The 19,921-nt window shown below is 42.4% G+C and overlaps 1 long non-coding RNA gene across 14 annotated transcripts in view; it reads right to left on the minus strand.

The window, feature by feature from the left end:
- The window catches only part of LOC129785307 (uncharacterized), a 229,966-nt gene that overhangs the window by 159,616 nt on the left and 50,429 nt on the right, over positions 1 to 19,921 (minus strand). For 12 of the 14 annotated variants that reach the window (XR_008749181.1, XR_008749175.1, XR_008749186.1 and 9 more), the window contains exon 3: positions 16,193 to 16,352. The exons of the other annotated variants lie outside the window; for them this stretch is intronic. This is a non-coding gene — a long non-coding RNA (uncharacterized LOC129785307). The remainder of the gene's footprint in view (positions 1 to 16,192; positions 16,353 to 19,921) is intronic. 14 annotated transcript variants of the gene reach the window in all.

Consider the following 19,921-nt stretch of genomic DNA (forward strand, 5'->3'; position numbering starts at 1 on the left):
CTGGGTCAGACAATTAACTGGGGCCCATTAGCAGCTCTGTCTCAAGTCTCAGGCCTGTATCAGGAGCAGTAGCAAAGAGGTGTCAGCTCTCCCTCAGGAAAGACCAGTCTCCTCATGGGACTCACCCACATGCTGAAGAAAGGCAGGAGAAAAGTTGAATAAAGCAATATGCTTCACCACATCTACCACTTTCGAGACTCTCTTTCAATAGAAAGCTGCTGAAGTCTGGTGGCACTGTTGTGCCATATGTTTAGGGCAGCACTGGATACTTTAAGTGATCTGGGTGGGTAGAAGCTCTCAGTGGCATGTCTCCAAAATCCCCCCACATTGCTCCAATAGATCCAACAAGGGTTCAGTCCAGCCCCCTCTCCAGTCAAGAAAAAGTTTGCAATCACTGCCATTGGGCAGATCCTCAGTCCTTAAACCTGCCCTACCAGCTTTCACAGCATCAGCCATGAGGGTTTGGTCCCAGGTGAAAGCAGAGAACAAGGACAGAGCAGAAAAATGGGGCAAGACAGAGAAATCAAATGCTTTCTTTTGGTCAGCTGCTATGGATTTCAGGATCTAAGCCTGGTATAAAGTACCATACTGATCCTTCATAAGGGAAATCCCCTCGACTCCTATCGATAAGCACACGCATGGAGTGGAGCCTCTGCTCCAATACCTGAATTTTCATGTCTTCTCATTGTAATCAGCTCTAGGAGAATAATGTCATATAAGATGTCAAAAACAAGAAGCAACACGTTAGAAGAGTGCCACTTGGAAATAAAGCCCTGCTTTTATTGGATAGCTGATCTGCTAAAAGCAGTTATTTGAAATATCTGCAGATCGTTGGGATCTGTGAATAATTGCTATCTGCACATCTCAAATTCTTTACAGTTTTGCTGTTACATAGCTGTGCATGTCTATAAATAGTAGAGCAATGTCGCTCACTGCATAATACAGTCTCTGTGTTTTTACAACTCATCATGAACTTCTATGTAATTTATTTTTTATTGAAGAATTCCAATTAATGGCTTCCTGGTGATTTTAAAGCCTCAAATTATCAGTCTCCGAAAACAAAGCAGAGAACATAATTATCATAAACCGAGAATTTTTCATTTTGAAGCTTATCTGTTTGTGCTAAGTATCTTGTCTGTAAGTAATTAGTGCCTTTATTTTTTTCAGTAAAAATAATGACCATTCTATGCTGCACATCCAAATTTTGTTAACTGCTAGATGTACTGTATACATTATATTTGAAAATGCACCACCTTGGACCAGCTTTAAAGTATTTCATCAAATGATAATGGCAACAACAAAATACATCTGTTTGTCAGAATAAATTATGTGGCATATTAAAAAAAGCTATTATATCTTTTTCTCTTCTAAGAGTAAAAGCCTTTCAAAAATATGCACTTCTTATTTATTACTATGGTGGCATAGGATGATGGTTAGCTGCTTTTAGGCTATTTATAATTCCCAACTGCTGATCAGAACTGATCAGCCAATCGTATATACTTACAGAACACCCTTTATGTGGATATCTCAGTACTTACTGAAACGTTTTTGCTAAGCACATGCAGGAGTGCAAAACCAAGACTGGAAACAGCCAAGGTAGGTAACTGGAGAACTCTACAGCACCCTCTCACAAGCACTCCTTGTAAGGGAGGAATTTAAACCCTCTATACGATACAGTGAAATCCTGCTCCCGACCAGTACCTGGGGAACCCGGGCGGAAGGGAAGCACATATATTTACAGTCACTAGTGCCAAGAGCAGATTTGTGCCACTGATGTTTTAACAGCACACAGAACTTTGCACAAGTTTCCTGCATGGTCTCCTTTAGATGCTCAGTGTCCAGCTGTGTTTGCAGGTAGGATGACTTTTCCTAACTTCAGGCAAATCAGTTTATGACCCAGAGCGTGAGGGCTTGTCCTGCCTGTTATTGTTTAATTGTTGCACACAGACTCATTAGACTTGAGCGATTTCTGTACTGTACAGGCCACCCAGATAAGTCAAGAGTCTCCTACAGCCAAGGGCGACAAGGATGGAGGGTGACCTTGGTGCAGATCTCTGGTCTCACATTTGCTCTACACATCCAGAGCATCCTCTAAGCCACAGAAGAGAGTGAGGACCAAGCCCCAACAGAGAATGAGAATGCCATGTACCAGCCATACTCAATATTACCACAAGTCTAACGTTGCTTTATTTCCTTGTCTTGTACAGTAATGCCTTTTCTATTGTGGCTCACATCAAGAAAAGAAATCACACAGTCAATAATCCAGTGGCAATGCATGTTGGATAAAGTGAGGAAGAACGAATTAGGAAGGCAACGAGGATGTTTCCCTACAACACTTTTCTGGCGATCCGTGGATTCTCCCTGAGAGCAAGCTCATTTCCAGGTTGCCCCAGACTGTTAACCATATAACTCTACCAGGTGGAGACAGGCTGATCTCTACCAGACACTGCACCCTCTCCAGTGCCTGCAAACAAGAAGCAACTCCCTGCTTTCACTTTTATAAGGGATCCTGCTAACTGCAGTAGGAGCTTCCTAAAGAGGGTGAATTTTAAAATTAACCCAAGGTGAAATACTAACTCCATAATTTTATACCATTAAAAACATCCCTTGAAAATCTTAAATCAAATTAGAGTAACTTCTCTTATCAGCTCCCCTCCAATCTCACTGGCCGGTTCCTTGCTCCATGACCCCCGTCCACCATCTGCACTTCTTACATCGGTTGGATGGTGAATATCCCTTTGACATCTGAAGCGGGTTTAAAGTCCCTTCCCAGCCTGACCACGGTGCAGATCAGGGCTGGTGATTGTCCAGCCCTAGCTCACATCTCCTGCATCCTCGAACCAAGATCCCCTGTCTTCACTTCAGAGCTCTCTCTCATTTTGGCAGACATCCAGGCCAGCTGCTAAAATAAATCTTTTTTTCCCCTGTGAGCTCTGACGTTCTCCTACTGGCAAAAGGTAGCAATAGTGGCGGTGTTTCTTGGCTTTTATCCTAACTGTGCAATGCACCCCAAGCCACCTCGCCCCATGTCTCCTAACCACATAAGCAGGCTGCAGGATGAAGGAGAGAAGCGCAGCAGCTTGCCGTCCGCCTCGCAGTCTCTTTGCTTCTAGGCACTAAGTAAATGTCAGCTTTTTTACTGTGTTACATACATTGTTAATTTTAAAAAGAAATCCAATATCATTGTTTTTCATGCTAGCTGAGGTGATTCTGAAATTTAATAAAAATAGTGGGTTTTTTCATTAATGGCAACCAGGGTTTAAGCTAGGACTAACTTTCTATAGCAGTAAGACAGGAGAACAGATAAAAGGAGGTCATACTCATCTTGTTACATTACAACTGTCTTCAGTCGCAACTTCAGCGGTAAAGAATTCAAATGCATTGCTATTGCTGTACCGAATTAATGTTAAAAAACCTGGCACAATGCATTGTATCCAAAGCACCTACAAAGATTTCAGGGAAAGGGACTTCCAAGTACCTAAAAACATTAGGTCCAATGACATTTTCTAGAAGACAAAAATGCAAGGGCAAGGAAATTAAGTTAAATACTTTTTCCTGGTCAGTGTTTGTTGCTCCAGATCTGTCAGGGGGGACAAATTAGGGATTTTTATTAAGGCAGGAACATGGTCAAAGCCTCCTACAGAGTCACCCTGCTTTGGTGGCAGCCCGTCCTAAATGGAACCCCTTCTCCAGTGGATACCCAACTGCATTACAGAGCCAAGCAGGGAGGTACATCACTCATGGAGAAATTACTACACCGTAATCTGTAGTATCTGTATACCTAAAGAGTAGATAGCAGCATGAACTTTGGCTCTCCAACTGCAGCTCTGTGGTCTGCCACCACCACATTAAGGATGAAAACTAAGGGGAAGAATGTGAAAAAAGTATTTTTCTTCCAGAGTGTATTTTCTTTATGGCTGTTATTGGAGAAAAAATTCTACATTAAAACTCTGCTGTGTGGTATTTGTTCTTTTGACTTTGTTGTTGTAGAAGGGCTCCCCAGGTCTCACCCATATCCAAGGCCAAAGTAAGTAAGGTCTTTCCCCCCCCCCCCCCCCAACTCTTCCATTATAAATCAGCAGTTTATCATCTCTTCTCCAAAGGCTACTGTTGAGTGGCCACCTTACAACACATCTGCAGTCAGCAGAAAAATTGGGAAAGTCAGCCAGTAGCCATCCACACAGCACGTGGGACTCTGACGAGTACCAGCAAGATGCTCATCCATCTCCCAGCCAGGTCATCCAGCAATCAAGCAATACTTTTCTTATGCTTGTTTGTCAGTACATAACCGAGTAAGTGCAAAAAGCAAGAACAATATCTTTTCTCTCTACAATGATGTTAGCCTATCAACATCTGCAGTCCCTTTTATATGTAAAGGTACATATAACTGTTCCTGAGGTTGTACAGAAGGGCTGATATGAAAAGCAGAGAGCAGACAGCCCAACAAAGTGAACTCCCAAAGTGCCTGCCCAACTCCAATGTCACACATACTTTTATTTTGGCACCTGTACCTTTCCCATCAGCAAGACTTTAGTTTAACAAGAAAAAAATATGCCTTTCCCCCCTCCTCCCTCTTTTTCTTCCGAGTCTGGCTTCTTGATGTTCAAAAGCCAAAGACATCCCAGAATCCTCTTCCTCTGAGCAAGAATACGGACTGAAGTTTAGCCTCAGGTTTTGCCTCTGCCAGCACTGCACTCTGATATCAGGAAATATCAGAGATTACAGAGAAACCGAGAGCAGCAATTCTACAGGAAGACTGAAAAATATGAATGACTCTTTGCAGAACAGCCCTTTCTTTCTGCAGACTTGCATTTCTAAGTTAAATTTGTCACATATTTTTTCAACTTGTCACTGCAAGGAAGGAACTTATAGCAGCAAGAAATTCATTGGGTTTTCCCAAATATTCCCCAAATTAGTCATTGTTTCTCTCCCCAGGCATCATCGCCACAGTTCAGGGCAGAGCTTTCAGGCTGGCAGATGGCGCTTTGTGCTGGATTGCCCCAGCTGCAGCAGCAGAAATCACTGGAAACTTTGGAGTTGGAAATGGAAATTTGCAGTAATATGTGATAATGAGGAAGACGGCTCTTGTCTCCACTGCAGAAGCCTGACCTTTTAACAGAGCAAATGTCAGGGAGAGATACACAAATGTGTTTAGACCAAGATCAGTTGCTTCTCTGCGGGGGGGTGCTCATGCAGGCACAGGTACAGCAAGGGATTTGCAACCGCTAACATGCGGAAGTGGCACAGCATTGCAGGTGACTCAGAGAAAGTAGCCTTGGAAATCATACTGTTAGGTGTAAGGGGGCTGATCCTTACAACAGAACATGGGCCATGCATATCCCAGTTTCAGCACACCTGTGGTGCCACCTCACACCACGGGTTTACACAGAGCAGATACTGCACTGTCTTTCCACTGGTCTAGTCTTCCTCCTCAGTCTGCTTCACCTGAAACACTTTCTCCTTTCCAGAGGCGCAGGAAAGGACTGACCTGCCAAATAGGTCTGAAGGAACTGAGTCAAGCTGTGGACCAGAGACAAAAGCCAGAAGGGCAGCTGGCTTGGGTAGGGATGTAAATCCATTGCTTGGGATTCAAAGCCTAGCTTGTGGCCCATCACTTGCACTTCTGGAACATACACGTGTCTGCACATACTCTTCTCAAATGCTACTTTGGTTCCCCTGTCAATTAAGGAAAAGCTACCACTATACGGATGAAGGAGCGGGGGGAGAAGGTCTGCTTCTTAGTCTTCCCACACTAAGACGGGGACATCTGACAGAATAACAACACGGATCAGAGCTATGTGATCCCAGTATCACATCCACCTCTCCTCCTCAGTCCAGGCAAATTTAACAGGACGCATTTCTCAAAATCCACATATTTCACCCAAACGAGTCCTTAAATTAAATCAAGTTAAATGCATCCACCTCTTTTCCTGAGGGAAGCTGCACCTACATAAAGGAGATCAACACAACTGGTCCCTTAGCACGGAGTCCATCAGGCCAGTATCTTCAAACAGTACAATCAATAACTTGCCATCACAAACTGGAGGACACCAGACACATTTTGGCACTAGTTTTGCTTAATCTCTCACGCACAATTAAAAGGTAGGCTAGTGTGTTGGCTTTTAACTACGTAGGAGGATGCACATGGAGTCAGCACCTGTCGGTTCATTTGAGCAATGCCACAGCAAGATAAGAACATTGGTGCCAAATCTGCCCATTGCAAAAACGTGGGACCCCCGTGCCCAGAAACCTGCATGCTACACCAGAGCTCCTATGATTGCATTTCTTGCACCAAGGAGGAGAGCCAATAAAGCAGAGGCACACATAACTGGTCCTTAGCTCTTTGCTTTAGCCTCACAGCAGAGATGCTGCCCTTGGTAAGAGGCATGCAAGAGATCTGCAGAGAGTGCCCCAGACATGGTGTCAGCAAGCACACCGGGTAGTGGCGATGGCACATGGGTTATACACCAAGGGGCTTGGCTGGTTCATCGGGGGCGCCAGAAGCAGCACCTTGTGGCTGCAAGGGAAAAGTCCAAGAAGTCAGAAAAGCATAGTTATAAATTGTTGTGCTTCCCGATTTAGTAATGGTGTTGGGGGGATAGGAGAAGGTAATAAGCAGAATTTTCTAGGAAGCACGCGGAAAATAAGGTACTAAGAAAAGTCACTGAAAATGTCAGGCAAGCCAACAGGGAAAGGTCCAAGGAGCAAGCAAAAGCACAGCATATACTTTTTCATCTATTCAATCTGACCCTGGGCCCAGTGCCACAATCTTTTTAAGGTTAGTGGTGGGAAAGCTGCCTTTTGAATGTTTGCAGAGGCCTATTAACATCCTGTGCTGAGGAACCTTAAACCCCAGGTAGTATTTCAGAGGAAATGGACAGCACAAAACACAGACTGAAAATTAACCACAGCAGACCCCAGGCCTAAATAAGTTCCACTAGCCCTTTCTGAAATCACTTAAAGGCTTTCCTTCCAGTTGGACTCCTGCCCAACCACTTTAATAGGTGCAGCAGGCGGGGGGGGGGGGGGGGGGGGGGAGGGGGGAAGAGAAGAAAATAAAAGGGAAAAAGAAACCTATTTGGCTGTGTAATTTAAACATTTTTGCAAAATAATAATAAAGTTAAAAAACAGTTTAACAAAAAATTGCAACTATAGCAGGCTCGGGAGGGTAACTTGGTGAAATACTCTGTGGATGGCTGCAAACCTCTAATGGAAAGTTGTATAAGTGGCTGAGGCCAAAGTAGGCATTAATTACAATGAAAAATCAGTTTAGTACAGGCCACAACTAAATTGGAAGCTGGTCCTCTAGGTAAAACAAAGAAAGTGAACAGAAGCTTTAGATTTGATTACATGGCAATACAAGAAAAATGTGCTGTATGTTGTCTATTATTAAAACTGCTTTTGGGCCTTCTGTGTGTGCCTAAGGGATTTTAATAAAAAATTAGTAATAGCCCTGCTGCCCTGGCTCGCTGCGGCTTTTGGCGCATTTGCGGGTACAAGGCTAGTTCTGCAGTACAAATTAAGTCACTTTAGACAAGCAACCTTGAAAGCATTATGTGATAGCAAAGTTCAAGCGGCACACTTCTACTTTAAGAGGACACAGTCCCTTGCTGGAGGCCAGCTCTGGGTTTAGAAGCTGCAATACAATTTCATCAGGAAAGAAACCCTGCAACTGTTATATTTGTCTTTGATTATTCTTGGCAACACTAGAAATACATATCCAGGTTCATAAATACTATATAAGTGTATAAAATACTGCAAAAGAGCAAGTTAATGGCAAAAAGTCATCATTAACGTAGAATTTTTAAAAAAACCAAATGCTAACTCTATAACCTTCTTTACACTGATATAATTATATTAATAATGGTGTCTTTATTGCTAATATCAGCACTTGGTCCTTGGTACAGCTGGATACAACTAAGCCATGAAAGTTCACCTGGATTAATCTAAAAATACAAAAAGCCCACCCCACCCCCCCAAGTTTATAAAGCTGACTTCTCTAATCCCTTTCCTAGAGATATTTATTTTAAGGTGAAATTAATTATGTTCTTTATATTCCAGTATATCCATACCTCAGTGGATCCAATTCTGCCATTAAGTCCCTAGTTACAACTTCCTGTAAACTAAAGGCAAAATTTGCTATATGCAGAATTTTCTAAAATCCTGGGAAATAAGGGCAAACAGAAAAAAGTATTGTAGGGCTATTGACGAGGAAATGTCTAGGAGGAGACCACAAGCAACTTTGAGTCTCTTTGGTGGTGTGCTACTGCTATCAGCACTACCTGAGAGGTTGTTACAGCTCCTGAACAGGTGAATATTTGGACATTTTTAGGTCACAGACATTGGTCATGCCCCAAAACCCAGCCTAGATAGGAGTGTAGAGTTTATCTCTACTCCTGTATTGGCAATGTTTGCTACTTAACTAGAAGTTGCATCAGGTTTCTGGGATCTGTCCTAAAGTCTCCTCCTGGATTAATTCCACCCCCACCCCCACCCCACCCCACCCCCACCCATGTTTGCTGCTCTTTTTCCTTGCAAAACACAATATGGAGAAAGCATCCAACTCTTTCTAAAGTTACCAAGCAAGAAGAGGGCAGGGGGGGACAAGATCTGCTGCTGGTTTAACTCCACAAATTTTAAACTCATCTAATCATTTTTCAAATCTGACTCACAATTGAGTACGTGAGGTTGACAATTTGGCAACTCTTATCGTAAACCAAATGGCTTGGTGAGCTGCTCCTGAGGCCAACGATGCTAACAGGTGTGTGTAGGCTTAGGCTGCTGCTGCCCATCAATGTGACATGGACAACAATGTCCCCAAGTGCTGTGACAAGGAAAAGGGGCTCCTCTCTGCAGCATGACCTAGATGTGACCCAGAAGAGTGCTGGAAAGAAAACAACTTTGGCTTTCAGCTCCTTGTCACACAGATGAGTTGGGATTCAAAAATCTGTTTATCCCAGTCACATGTGGCTGCATGCACAGATTCACCTCACTGTGTGCCAAGCAGTCCCAACTCGTACTGATACTTTTCTTCTTTCTAGTGGTGCACTGTGTGATTTAGTGTCAGGCAAGGCTGTCACAAGAAAGGACTATCCCAGTTTACTGTTTCAATGACCAGCAGAGTTGTTTTATACCACATAACTCGTGCAGACCCCTGATTACTTAAAACAAACAAAAAAAACTTCTGACATGAACACTGGCCTCAAAGTAGGGTTTTTTTCTAAAAAAAATAGGCATTACCAAGAGAAACCCCATTGAAAACCTGTAAATCTTCCAGAGGAGAGAGCTGAGGGTGGGTGGCTCATCCCCATTATGCACGGACTGTTCCTGCTGCAGCCTGTGCCTCCTCTCGTTGAGAGGATGAGGATGGGCAAAAGGGATTTCCTTGGGAAAACTTGACAGAACTCAGTGCAGCCAAGGCAGCCTCACGCACCCGAGTGCTGAGGTTGCACAGCAGCAAGCAAGGAGGCTGGGAAAGCCAAACCACCATGCCTAACACTTCCCACCAGCTCTGCCAGACTGACTGCAAAGCCTTTTAATCCATTGCAAGTGATGGGCTCACTTGGAGACGGTTTGCAGTGGCAGCAGCCAGCACCAGACACCGGCCCAACAAATAAACCGCTGGCAGGAAAGGAACCAGGGTACACCTGCCAATGGGCATCGGAGGTGAATAGCCTTATGTAGCTGGAGTATTAAAAAAAAAAAATCCCCAAACCTAAAGAGTCTCTTTACATATAACATATATATCTGTATACATACACAGACACTTTGCAATGCACATGAGTTAGAAATGTGTTAGTGCGTCAATGCTTGCAGACATCCCTGGAAGGTATATACATGCCCCTTCTCTTTCTTTCCAAACCTGTTCACTTTTCCTAATGAAAAGCCACAGCCTTTGAGGCCGCCTGGCACCACATCTGCTCAGCGAGTGCAGAAGTGGTCTCCAGAATCAAGTCTCTTTCTGTGGTATCTCTTATGCTAAGATCTGTGAAAAAACAACATCGGGGAAAAAAAGAATAAGGGAAAATAAAACTTTTGTCTGTGGGCTCAAAAAAGCCCTCTTTATGCCAGATTCATCTACATTAAATTGGTCACGACCTTCCAGGTGTCTTTAAGGTTGAAGTGTTTGCTGGACCATTTAAAGCTCCTCTCACAGGCTCCTGCAACCCTCCTGACATGGAGAGCCGGGCTTTTAAGAGTGTAGCCACCTTGTCAATGCTCAGAGGTCACTAATAGCCTGCCTTGGGCCTTCCAGCGGGTCGCGTTCGGCTTGCTAGCCCAACACAAAGGAAAAGGAGAGGAAAGATGGGGAGGGGGGATAATTATCATTCTTCCTCTCCCCCCCCCCCCCTCTCCAGGCTGAGAGTTATGCTCCATGTCACTGTGTTAATGCGCTTGCATCCAGGGAGACACATAATGCTCCTCTCAGCCCTGTTTATTAGTGAGATCCATTTGCGAAAGGCCCTTCTTTTGTACCACAATATGAATGTGCTTTGATGGCAAATAATTACGCTAGTCCTTTTGACATGAGGATCCACAGGCTGCCCTAGTTAAGCCAGTAATTAGCCTGTCCTCCTTTTTTTTTTATTATTATTGAGAAACTACAAATTATCCTCATATGAGCACTGGCCATTCCTTTTTTCTCTTTTCTATTCTGCCTCTCTCTCTCTCCCTCTCTCCCTCTCCCTTGTATCTCTCAGCACTTTGGATAAGGGGAATGCAGCTGCACTAGAGCAAGATAAAGCTCCGCCATCAAGATGATGAACAATTTGGATGAAGAGGCTTCGAGATGAACACAAAAGCTGAAGAAGTACGGCTGATGCAGCCCCGGACAGCTGAAGAATGCTGCAGTCTGCAGATGAATAGCCCTCATTTGTGAATATACAGATTTTCCATGATGAATAAAAACTGAGTGTAGGTCACAATAAATAAACTTTTTTTTCCCCCTTCTTCTTAAATAATAATTCAGGTTCCCGGCACCAAACAGCTGTAAATTGAAGGTTGTGCTTAGTTTTCTCAACTCTCAAAGGGGATAATTAAGCTAAGCTCATATTGTTTGATATATTAGTGTAATGATGAGCTACTATATTCTGGCTTGTTTCGAGTTATTTTAGGGTTTTTTTCCATTATCTTTTTTCTTAAATTACATTTCAAATACATTTTAAATGTAGAAACAGCATTTTGAAACACAGTTGCCCTGTGTTTGGGTCTATCTGAAATGTATTCATATAACAGTTAATTAAAGATGCAACATCCCCTTTTTTGGAGAAAAGCGTGGAGGTAAAAAATATTGACATTATTCAACTAGTCCTGATATAGTCTCACTCAACTGCCAAACCTTTACCCTTGTTGGTGCAGGATAATTAGACAGGGTTGTATTCTTTCTCAATACAGGCAGTCATTAACCTTCTGAAACTTCAGGACTGATATTTCTTGGCAATCATAAAACCACTTCAGACCCCATTATTTTTTCATCATTTCTTTCAAATATCAACTGAAGGCAAATTTAATTCCTGAATTTCTGGGTTTACCTGTAAACTGGGCTTTACAGTCATAGACTGGCCGATGTCTTTTTTATTTTTCTTTTTTTTTTTTAGGATAGCTGACCAGATCCTGAGGTCTCCAAGAAGTTTAAAGTATCTCTAAGTGGAAGAGCCTTCTTGGGAAAGAGAGTAAAAGCAAAGAAAGCCCATGAACCTGAGTGCAGGTAGAAAGCAATGGTCCCAAACATGCTCATAAAAGTATGATACAGTATTTTAACAACACATCTGGCTGAGGTGGATGAAACATGGTCTTATCTACTTCCAACTGCTTCAGACTGACACTGATCACTTAAATTGGCTGTGAGGTGAGGTTTTAGCCGAAGATACCGGAGAAGGAGTTAGAAGTCCTCTCAAGAAGTCCTCCTGGCATGTGGGGCACTGCTACCTACACCTCCCACTGCACACTGTTGACCAACTACCTGATAACATTCCCAAAGCACCAAGAGGAAGAGAAGCCCGTGCAGTCCCCACAAATATGCTTACACTTCTGGGGACAAAAAGGTAGAACACACACACCCCTCCACCCCCCCCTTTTTAGTTTTCCGATTGATTAGGTTTCAACCTGAAATGCTCATCCCCACTAGGACACATTAAAAGCTTTTGATATCTTGTTTGTTCCCAGGCTAGAGCCACACATGAAGCCTTTTCCCCATGTTTTCAACCCACAAAAAGTCAAATAACCTCCCATCTAAAGATTCTAAGTTTAAGCTCTGTGCTATGGAGTATATTACAGAAGATGGAAATAAGGCAACAACACAGTGATCTGACTTTGAATTTTAGCACTGAGTATAAAGTTCTGCTAACCTAAGTCAAACAGACTCTTCCTTTTGCCCACATTTTGAGAATTAAGTCCCACAGCACACTCTATTTGTTTGTTTTCTAAGGCTATGGCACAGCTTCATGACATGGTGAGAAGAGACAGTTCAAATATTTCAGAAAAAAATAAGATTATCCTACATCTTGGCCTGTTTCTGGAACCAATGTGAAGCCACATGTTTTATACAGTTCAAAAATGTGTGCAAATTGTCCCTTTCATCTCTAGTTTGGGATCAAAGGGAGAATAGTCCCTGTGATATTTACAGCATGACTAGAAAGAAATTCCAGAAAACTTTCACCAAAACATGTTCCTATGAGGTTTCCCCGTTGTTTTACACAGCCAAGATGTTTGCATGGTGTCGGTGAACATTTGGGTGCTGTACAGCGCCAGTGCCAAACCTTTTCAGCTCTCCCAGCCCCAGTGGAGATGCATCATCCTAATTTCCCCATGAGGACTATGAATCCCACTGTCACTCGCTTAGCCTGTTGTCAGTGCAAGGAGGCAGCTCAAATGCAGAGGATTTCGGTGGGTTCAGGATCACGTCCCCCATCTTCATTACAAGCTCAGCGTGGTTTGCTGTAAAGCTGTGCCTCTAGTGCACTGCCCTTGTGCTCATCACATCAAACAGCAATGAGATGTTGCCATGGATGAGGTGGGCCCCAACTTCCCCCTCCTAGGAAAACGCTTCCCTACAATACACTATCCACAACTGTGTTAGGAAGAGCAATTAATCAGAAATTGCAAGGAAAAAAAAAGGCAAGGAAAAAAAAATCCCCCACCTGGGAGAAATTTCCCACTGGTGGTTTACTCCTAGAAAGCACTCCAACAATCCTGATCCAAAGGCCATTAGGGACTGTGAGTCTTTCCACTAGCTTCAAGGGAGTTTCAACCAGGTCACTACAAGACTCAGTGAAAAATAAACCACAGGGCTTTACAATGCTGTGTATCAGAGAAAAGCAGGGAACTGCGTGCCATCCCTAAGGATCACAGCTCCCAGGGCCCTGCGGGTTTCTTCACAGTGGCACTACTCGTGGTCAAACAGGCTTGGATTATTGTCTAGAGCTCATCCAGCACTTAAACCGATGATGGATTTCCATTCATGCTTGTGGTAACGGCTGAACATTTATTAACTCTTTTCTCACTCATTATCTCCCTCCTTAAAAGGATGCTCACAGCAAAACCAGGATCAATAGATAGGAAAACAGATTTTTCATTTGACAGCTGTGTAAAAAACACACTTTTAATTTCTATGTAGTCCTGTATAGACACTCTACCAATTGAAGAATTATTTATTTTTTTAACAGCCATGAAATTATTATTCATATTGCTGTTAGGACCCCAAATACCTCATCAAAGATGTGCTGTGCTAGGGCCTGTACATGTCTGTAATACAGCAGAGGGAAAAGACAGCTCCTGCTCTAAAGAGGTTACAATTTTAGTGTGCTATAAGAGACAAAGAAGTGCAGACAAAGCATCCAGGAGACAGGAAGGGTTGAGGACAAAGTAAAGGTGAAAAAGAAAAAAACAAACCAAAACCAAACCCTGTTGTGCTGTAATAAGTTCATTCTCAGTTTATTCTATTATAGGATTTCAATATTTTTCAGATTATGCAATCTGATTTAATAATCAGTCGTTCAATAAAACTGTTGTTCTTCCTTGTCTCTCCCCAAAGAGTTGATGGAGGCAAAAGGCACTTGTGCCCTAGTGGGAAGAGCCTCTCTCACATTCAAAAGTTAAGACTCACCCAAGGGATCATCAATCAGTAACTCACTTTAAAATTCTCTTTAAAATGTTTTACTAGCTCACTTTACTTGGCATTTTTATCACTATTTATATCTCTAAAACAGTGATATAATTAGTAAAGCTATTAATGTTTCTTATGTTTAGTCTTACAAAAGCTACAAATATCTATAAATCTGGCTTATAGCAAAATAAATAATGACAATAATTCTGTCAAGCATCAATATAATTTGCTGGACACCATTGTGTAAACCAAGCAAATATCTGAACCATTAATGAGCTTAATCTGTGCCATTTAACCGCCCCTTCAGTAAATTGTTCTGCAGGCCAGAGAGCAGCGTTCAGGTTAGTTACTTTACAGACTTCCCCCATCTGCCAGCATTTGCTTTCCTATAAAAGCACCTGGCCTGATTTTACCCAATTCTGCCTTACACTCTTCTACGACTTGAGTCAAAAACCCTCATCAAATGTATGGGAAAGGGTTGGGGTTTTTTTCCATGCTTGTGAAACTTTGAATTTTCAGAGATGCTGATGTTCTGCATGGATCCAGATTCTTTAGGAGAAAAGCCAAAATGAAACAAAATAAAAACCCCACCACCAGAGAAAACTCCTCTTTCCTTTTTTTAGACTTACAATAGTCACTTTTTAGTGGTGAGGGCATTCACTTAGGACACGATAAAGTCAGCTGTAAGTCTCTGCTCTGCATAGTTCAAACCAGTAACCGGAATCTTGGTCCTAGCATCTTCGCCTTAGGGTTAGGCTCTCTCATTCAAGCCAAAAAATTATGCCTCAGGCAGGAGAAACTTTTCATCTCTAAAACATCAAACCAGGATGTTGCAGTCTCCTGCTTTTTGTCATATTGTCTGTTCCTGATACAGGGATTTTTTGTGAAAACTCCTGGACAGCTCAAGCCCTCAAGACTTTGAACCATGCCACGGGCCACCCTTTATTCTGCTAACACTTGATTTTCTTTAAAACTGAGTGTTTTTCCACATATGCAGAAAAAAAACAAACCCAAAACCAAACCAACAAAAAACCCAACAGAAAGCATAGACCACACTTTGGCAAAATAATGCAAGCTGCTGTTCTCCACTGCTTCTTACCCCATGGAAAGATTTCCCCCCTCTTCAGTAAGGTACACAGATATGACCCAAACTTCCAGAGACTGAGTTGGGCTGACCTTCAGCAGCCCAGGGGAAAACCATAAATGCCAATCTAAATACAAAAACAGCATCTGCAGCATTACCATTTTCAATAAGAAAATAAATGTCTACACTCACAAACCCTGAGTAATAGGCCTTTTAAGTAAAAGTATTAGAAGAATATATCAGCTATAAGATATAATACTGGCAACTACTACCACAGGATGGGCATTTTTAACTTTCACTCTAAAATGACTAGACGATAAGAGAGTACAATATATATTTTGAATTCAGGGTGAGATCTTTTTAATATAAGTGTTTTATGATGTAGTCATACATCATTTCTAACTAAAATGGTAAACAAAACACAATCCTTTTCTGAAACATAGATAATGATGGATTTTTGTTATTCTATTTTATTCCAAAAGATAATTTTTCAAGCCAAACTTTTATTTTATTGATGGCATAAGAAGGTCCTAGTACATCTTATTTCATATATGAGACAGTTTCTTGAAAATTGTGAACTGAAAATCAAGTGTCATTACAAAGAAAGAATTTTTGGATACATGATAATCTATTGGTATAGTCCCACATGATGGGATTAAAGGAGATTAAAAGGACCAGGTATGTTTTGTTGATTGCTTTGGCACTTGAAAACCCCTCTGATCTCAGAGCAGGAGTTTTGTGGGGATTATTATAATAATAATGGGGATCTTGGAAGATGGGAGGTGGATAAGCAGAAGGGAACTAAATCCAATAATGTTTGTACTGTCACAAAGCCAGGAGGGTTTGGGATATGATTTAATCCTATGGAGCAAACCTACCCAAACCTACTCCGAAACAAGATACAGACAAATAAATATATGCAGTAAAATAGAAGCATATCTGTAAAGTGAAATCCCTTGGCCTTCCCCAGGCAAAATATTTTTTCCCTCAACTCCAAAACTCACCAACAATTTGGCTGTGTGTGCTGAGCTGGAATCCCAACAAATTGCTGCCTCCTCCCCTTTACAGCCTCGGCAAAACATGACATCCAAGGAATCGCCTCTACTTTCTGTATCTTTCCTTGTTTGCTTGCATGCGTACTACCAAAGCAGACTGTATCAGTACCTATAAGGAATAAAAATATTTTAAGTACTGACTACTGCAAAAATATGAAACACCTTTTTTAGTACTTGGTTCAAACAGAGGGATAAAGCGGGGAGGAAAATGGCAATTCCCACCACTCCAGTGTCGACAATGGCTGTTCACTGCATCACTGCCTTTCCAAGTACCTTACTGTATGTACCACTGGACAATTCCTCCTGTAGCCTCTTGTCCCAGAGAGTCCCAGGCTTGGCTTTCTATACCATCATGACAACCGCATCCATTTTCTTTGATTAATTTACTAGCTTAAAGCCTCCACTTCTTATTGCCACCAGCAAGTTCTGTCAGGCTAAGCCTGTCTCAGAGGCTACTGATCATCACATCACTCGTTGCAGGTTGAGGGGGGAGGAGGTGACTCTGCTGTACACTACACCCCTCCGTTGTCACACTTCTAGCTGCTGTACCACATGCCTGTTGAAGATGTTTTACATTCACGAGTTCTGCCCAGCATTTGACATACTATTAAAAAAAAATAAAATTAAACAGTAGATGTTAAAGTACGGGTGTGAGATTGCACTAATTTTATCACTTCTATTGTGTTTCAAGAAAATCTAAATTAAAACCTCAACTTGTAACACATGCTCTAATTCAGTCTTTTCATGAAGTCAGTGGAGCAATGCTGAGTTATACCAACTGGTTATCTGGCCCATGGCAGACACATCTGCAGCAGAGGCCTGGGGTCTGCTTTTATAGCAGTTTAATAATAAAGATAATAAAAAAAACCCTAAACCCAGCCCTTAAAATAAAATTTTTAAAAACAGGCCTATAGTTGTTCTTGTTTTGAGTTCTTAGACTAACTACTATGTCTGTATACCTCCTGAAGCTTTTGGCTGTGGTGCATAATCAGAACAAAAGCTCAGAAGAAGCCAGCAGTCCTGGTTACAATTAGTCAGGACTATTTTAACTACCTGTTGGGTTGTTATAGATTTAAGAAGGACTGGCTGGTAAGAAGAGGGGTCTGGGAAAAACATCTCTGCTGAGTTAGGGAGACTTTTGAATTTTTTTATTTTTTTTTAAATTTTTTTTAAAGTTCAGCATCATGTTTAGAAAGGCTGTTTAAAAAGAAAAAGTGAGATATACTCCTTCCCTCTGTTTTGCATGCTCTTTTATGACCCTTAGCTCTCCAAGGCAGTCCATGTTCTTTATTTACACACAGTGGCCAGCACAACAGCATCCTGTCCCTGGCTGGCCTTGGAGCTCAGCTGGAACAGAAATAAAAACAATCTGAAGAACAAGCGAATCACAGACATCAGTGTGAACTTTCCCTAAATCCTGGATGAAAAACCCCATGAAATCCACAAAAGAAAGTCTGAATGCATTAACAAAATAAAAAATAAAAAATTAAACAGTTACGTGAGACAAGCTCCAGTTAAAATAAAAGACAGCAGAGACCAAACTGTAAGACTCTAGGTTTTGAATGAGCTTTCATTATTCATTGACCCAGGTTTTTTCTTTACGTTATACAGAAAAGCAAAAGATTAAACTGATGTCAATGGAAGAGGAGATTGGAGGGTGGGTGCTGTGGACAAGCTGGCCCCACGGAGGTGGTGAAAAGGTGCTTTGACTGTGCTTGGGAAAAGACTGCAGCACACTCAGAACTTCGCAGCACAAGGGTACAGCGACTCAGTTAATTGGGGAAGATAAAAGGCAGGGTTTTATGAGACAGACACTGTCATTATCAGAAATGAAGGATAAAAACTCGAGCAGCTACATCTCATTTTACCACTGGGAAGTCTCGGAAGGAAAAAAGAATTATCGAAGTTTTTGATAGTTCCATTTAACCATAAGAAAACTATGTTAATGTAACCTCAAATGTTTGACTAAAACCTATGAAATCAAGGCAATTCAGCATTCGGGCCTCAGCTTGTTCCCTAACCCACCCACAGTTTCCAGACCATGAGAAACACAAATGCTGCCTGCTTGGGGACAGTGTCATTTATACAGGGAGGCCGTCCTGCAGACTCTTGTAACCCCACCAGCAACAGGCAGTACAGCCCCACACCTCTAGGAAAAAAGTACCCTTTAGAGCTGCACATAAAATGGTCTTAAGTTTTCTATGCTTTTTCTTTTTTTGCTTTGTTTCTTGTAATGAAAATATAAAATCAATATGCAGTTTCACCATAAAACAATCTAACACAAAACTTCTCCCTCTAAAGCACAGCCATGGCTGAGTTAAAGCAGCGATGCCAGAGCACCCCAGACCAAAGCTCTCTGAACTTCTCAATTCCCCAAATTAAAACAGAAGCTGGATTGAGTTCTTAAAACAAAAATAATAATAAAAAAAAACCCCACAAATAACAAACAAAAAATAAATAAAAAACCCCACACATGCCTACAAAAATTCTCTCTGTCCCTTAAACTTGCCAGGCTACACTCCAGCCTGCACAGGCAGCAAGAAGCAGGCACTTTAATGGCCAAGTTTAAAACGTCCTGAAAGTCTGGGTTTCTAATGAAAATACTGACAGACCCTTAACCATACAGCAGCATGAGCAGGCGCCACCATAATAACCATTTAAGCCCTCTTTTCTCAGAAAGCCTTGGCCCAGCAGCACTGGAGGAGTAAACAGGGCTGGTAACTTAATGACCTTTGAGCATTAGCAGATGGCCTTTTTACGAGCACAGATTAGCAGAACATGGGAGGTTTTAATGGCCACTAACAGGTGCCAAGGCTGCTTTTTCCCTCTCTACCTACGCATAGCCAGTAAAGCACCATCCACTTCAAATGGCATCTCTGCTTCCACCCAGCCTTTTATTTCTATTTACACCCCAGCACCTTCAATGGCACAGCAACATATGTCCTGCACCAACCTGACGACACTGTAGGTTACCAAAAACAAACAAGAGCACTTCACCTTTAGATAATGGCATCATCAGATGGGTCACTGTCACCAAGGTCACACCTGAGGCATGGCTGCTAGTTCAAAGGTGACAAGCAAAATGGTTACCCCTTTCTTTCTGGTACAAGGGAATGTAGGAAACCCCAACAGCAGGTTTCAAAGCTGTTTGAAAGCAGGAGGGAGCCAAAGCCAAGCCAAGGTAGAGCTTTCCCCTCTTTTATTTATAACTTCACTGTGTTCACCTGTGACAACCTTCCTGACCCCTTCCGAGCCCACCTCTCCCACCAGGCCCTTTCTAGCACCCCTTTCCCTGGCTCTGCCCCGTTAAAGACACCCTGATATATTTATCAGCTGGGGCAGCAGCAAGTGCTCAGTCCACATCTTGGCCAATATTCCCTCACCCAGCCCTACTTTGGCCCAGGAGCAACTCAGAAGCACACCAGCACTCAGGGCAATTACCAAATTGGCTCCTCTGCATTTATCTCTGTGGGTGGGTAGAGAAAAACCCTTGCAATTAATCTCAGATGCTGCCTGATTAGACACAGCTCAGGGGTTATGAGACTTTTGGAGCTGCTCGAGCCTGCTCCAAAGCTGCAGCCACAGTGAGCAGGCCGAGATAGAGGGCTGCCCCACCCTGTGTTTGGGGGGTCACACGTGTGTGTGCCAGTAGGCACTCGGTGGGAGATTGAGTATTTA

This window comes from Falco peregrinus, chromosome 11, assembly GCF_023634155.1.
Source record: "Falco peregrinus isolate bFalPer1 chromosome 11, bFalPer1.pri, whole genome shotgun sequence".
NCBI lineage: Eukaryota > Metazoa > Chordata > Aves > Falconiformes > Falconidae > Falco > Falco peregrinus.